Source organism: Coloeus monedula (assembly GCF_965178545.1).
Source record: "Coloeus monedula genome assembly, contig: HAP1_SCAFFOLD_212, whole genome shotgun sequence".
In the NCBI taxonomy this organism is placed as follows: domain Eukaryota; kingdom Metazoa; phylum Chordata; class Aves; order Passeriformes; family Corvidae; genus Coloeus; species Coloeus monedula.
Genome location: NW_028120714.1, coordinates 174792 through 179184, shown reverse-complemented (window position 1 = coordinate 179184; position 4393 = coordinate 174792). Strand labels below are relative to the sequence as shown.

At 58.2% G+C, this 4393-nt stretch overlaps 1 pseudogene across 1 annotated transcript; it reads left to right on the top strand.

The window, feature by feature from the left end:
• The first annotated feature begins 3155 nt into the window (after positions 1–3155).
• On the top strand, positions 3156–4123 carry LOC309585742 (olfactory receptor 14J1-like; annotated as a pseudogene). The gene has a single exon. The product of its transcript is annotated as an olfactory receptor 14J1-like (transcript).
• Positions 4124–4393: the final 270 nt, after the last annotated feature.

Genomic DNA, 4393 nt, shown 5'->3' with positions numbered 1-4393 from the left:
CTAGCTGGCTTCTCGGCAGAGGGAACACAGCAGGAGCCGATGGATCGGCTCACGTTAGCTCGGACACAAAGGAAGAGAGAGGCTGTTCAGGTCTGGCTTCCAGCAGGTTTAATGTGATGGGATTGATCGGATCGATGGGATGGGACTAGGACGGCTCTGCCCGGGGCTCGTCCTCAGTTTTAGAGGCAATTTGAAAACCCTGGGGAAAGGGAAAACAACCAATGAGTTAGAAGCCAGGGGGAGGATACAATTTAACAAGAACCACTGAGAGAAACCGAGAGGCGGGAGTTATAACAGAGAACCAATGAACAACCGAGTAACCGAGAATTTTCCCGAACCGGGGGAGGCGGCTTGGAGCCGGGCACCGCCCAGGGGGTGCAGCTTAGGCTTCTGAGCCGCCCCCTGAGTCTGACTCTTCGGGGAACTCGATCCAGGGGAGGGGCTGGGACTGATTGGCATCACGGAGCCCCAGGGGACTGATTGGCATCACGGAGCCCCAGCCCCGCGGTGGGCTGGGTCACGCCAACACTGGGGCTTTGTGCTTCCTTTTTATGGAAAAGACTCGTCCTGCCTGTCCAGGCACAAACGGCCAAAATTGGGATTCCACCTCCTGAATTCCCAATATCCAAGGGCTGCTCCCAGACAAACCTGCCAGGACAGACAGATGTGGCTGGCCTTGGCCTCTGGTGGCTGTGTCTCCTCTGCTCCTGAAACCCTGGGGCTCAGTGCTGCCCTTCCTCTGGAGACCACTGTGACCCTGCGTGGCCTCGTGGAACCCAGGGGCCGTTGTGACCCTGCAGGGCTGGTGGCACCAAGGGGACCATTGTGACCCTGTGGCTTTCCATGGAACCAAGGGGCCACTGTGGCACTGCTGGCCCCAAAGAACCGAGGGTCCTTTGTGACAGGGCAGCTGGGGAGGCCCAGAGTGGACACCAGGAGAAAGGAATTTCCCTCCCAGGCAGGGCTGGGGTGCAACACGTCCCCCAGAAGGAGTCTGGAGCAGCCCAAGGCTTTGTGTGCCCAGGCAGAGGCAGGCAGGACGCAGAGCTGCCAGCAAAGGAAGGGGCCAGCCAGGTGGGGCAGCCGGGGGGATGAGGACAGCCTGCAGGGACAGAGGCGCAGGGCAGGGACACCGTGGGACAGCCTGGGCTGCAGAGGGCAGAGGGATGGGCAGCAGCTGCAAGGCCCTGACAGAGCCAACTTGTGCAGCCCTTTGGCCACGGCTGCTGGCCCTGGCCTGAGGCCAGGAGGGGACAAGTGACCCCTGCAGCCCTGGGGCCTCAGGGCCTCCTTGTCCCTGCCCAGCAGCCTGGCAGGGGCCGCCCCATGGTGCTGCCCTGGGCACTGCCCATCCCCACATCCCAGTGCCCCGGCAAGAGCCCTGAGCACTGAGGGAGGGACAGGATCTGCCTTGCCAGGGGCTGGGGCTCAGGCCTTGGCCCTTTGCACTCATGGAACACAGCCAGCTTTGCTCAGCACCAGAGACACCTTTCCCTTGCTTGTCCCCCCCTGCCATCGCTGCCTCCAGAGTTCTGCTCTCACTGGAACCTGGGGACACTTTCACGTGAGTCGTGTCCCTCACTGGGACCCATTAAAAGTTAAAGAAACTTTGGACTTTGAATCGGACTTTGAGTTCTTGAGAAGTTTTTTGAAGACACTCTGAGGGACTGAGTCTGATGTGAACAACACCAAAGGCCCGAGAGGGTCATTAAAGTCCTTGTGCTGCTGCTGTGCTGCTGAGCTGGGCTGGGCTCCTGGCACAGAGGGAACTCTCAAGCTCCTGGCAACCAAGGAGAGCTTCAAAGAGGCAGCTCTGCTGAGGAGCAGCTCCTCTGCCAGCCCAGCAGGGCTGAGGGCACTGCCTGCAGGTACCTGGGAGGAGTGAGCAGAGAGCTGGCTAAAGCAGCTGGGAGGGCAGCTCTGAACTCATTCCTGGAGAAACCTTCCCAGCGTGGGACACAGTGAGTCTCTGGCTGCAGGGATCCTCTAGAGCTGGCCCATGGCACGGCTGCCATGGCTGTGAGGATGGCTCTGCTGCCGTTCCTGCCTTGGGGGAGGATGTGCTGCAGAGCGGGGCTGCCCTGGGCACCGTCAGAGGGACAGGGCAGGACGGCTCCTGCTGCCAGGGCCGGCTGCAGGCTGTGAAGGTGGGCAGCAGCCAGGGGTGCCCAGGGCTGTCCTGCAGAGCAGCTCCTGCAGCCCTGAGGGCTCTTTGCCAGGCCAGGGCATCTGCCACCTGCCAGGGGCAGCTCTCAGCCTGCCTGGCAGCTCCCCATGGGCTCTGGGGAGGGGTTGGAGGTGGAAGGAGCGACCCCCCTCAGGGCAGACTCCTCCTGCTGGGGAGGTGGTGCTGCATGGCCAGGGCTGCTGTCAGCTTTCTCCTCAAGGGAAGGGAAAGGGGCTCTCAGGTTTGTCTGTGTCACTGAGACTCCTGCACTGCCACACCGGGGATCAGCAGCTCTGCCTCAGATCTCCCTCAGGAAGTGCCTCCTCCCACTCCTCTGCCTGCAGACAGCACCAGCAGCACCTTGGCTTGCAGCATCTCCCTTTGTCTGAGCTGCCCTTCAGGCCCTGCTGCCAGGGAGATGCCCCTGGGCAGTGCCCTGTGCTGGGAGGGCTCTGCAGGGCAGGGCTGAGCCCCCAGGGCTGGGCTGGGCTCTGGCAGCACTGGCAGGGACAAGCCTTGGACACAGAGAAACAGCTGCCAGGAGGCACAACTCCAGGCAGCAGAGAGCCAGAGCAACCACAGCTGCTCAGGGAAAGGGAGAAGGGTTTAGAGCAATGGTTTTGAAATTGGAGCCTTCAAAAAGTCACTTTATTTTTCAAGCCCATTTTAAGTACAATCACCCTGAAATAGAGGGAGGTGAAATGAGCAAAGGGCACCTGTGTGGGGACCAGCAGGTCCGACTGCACTGGGGCACAGGGAGCCCTGTTTTCCCTCTGGGCCCCCAGTGTTCAGGCTGAGAGCAATGCTGAGGATGAGGCAGCAGCACAAACCTGAGCTCAGAAATCAAAAAGCTTAGCCAAGTTCTGTCACAAGAGGAGAAGTGGTTTTGCGGGAATTCCTAAGAAAATAGCATAGGATTGACTCAGGGGAATCTGTCCCAGCTTGTCAATGCCTTCTTCCAACAGCCCACAATGCCCAGAGTGAAGGAATGTGCAACAGCAGCTCCATCAGCCCCTTCCTCCTGCTGGCATTGGCAGACACGCGGCAGCTGCAGCTCCTGCACTTCTGCCTCTTCCTGGGCATCTCCCTGGCTGCCCTCCTGGGCAGCGGCCTCATCATCAGCGCCGGAGCCTGCGGCCAGCACCTGCACAGCCCCATGTTCTTCTTCCTGCTCAGCCTGGCCCTCACCGACCTGGGCTCCATCTGCACCACTGTCCCCAAGGCCATGCACAATTCCCTCTGGGGCACCAGCCACATCTCCTACTCAGCATGTGCTGCTCAAGTGTTTTTCTTTCTGTTCTTCCTCTCAGCAGAGGATTTCCTCCTCACCATCATGTGCTACGACCACTACGTGTCCATCTGCAAAGCCCTGCACTACAGGACCCTCCTGGGCAGCAGAGCTTGTGCCCACATGGCAGCAGCTGCCTGGGCCAGTGCCTTTCTCTACGCTCTCATGCACACGGCCAATACATTTTCCCTGCCCCTGGGCCAGGGCAATGCCCTGGGCCAGTTCTTCTGTGAAATCCCACACATCCTCAAGCTCTCCTGCTCCAAATCCCACCTCAGGGAACTTGGGCTCATCGCTGTCAGTGCCTGTTTGCTCTTTGGCTGTTTTGTGTTCATTGTTTTCTCCTATGTGCAGATCTTCAGGGCCGTGCTGAGGATCCCCTCTGAGCAGGGCCGGCACAAAGCCTTTTCCACGTGCCTCCCTCACCTGGCCGTGCTCTCTCTGTTCCTCAGCACTGTTATGTTTGCCCACCTGAAGCCCCCCTCCATCTCCTCCCATCCCTGGATGTGGCAGTGTCAGTTCTGTACTCGGTGGTGCCTCCAGCCCTGAACCCCCTCACCTACAGCCTGAGGAACCAGGAGCTCAAGGATGCCCTGAGGAAAGTGATGACTGGATACTTTTCACAAGTTAAAATCTTTCTATTTCCTTCTGCCGTGCAAGGAAAATGATGACTAGGATGCTTCTCAGAAGCAATAAACTCTCTCTTTCCTGCTCCAGAACCTTCAGAATGTAACTTTACAGTCTTGGCCTTTTTTTTCCTCTTTGTCCATATTTTCATTGGTGCTTTTTCTTATTCTTTTTCTGGTGTTATTCTGCTTTTTATAAAGTACTGTAGTACTACTCCTAGCATTTCTACATGAACATCTACCTTTCTTTTGAAACACAAAGACTTTCAGGAGGCTTCTTCCCTGTGCATTTGAATAAAAACAAGGGGCTGT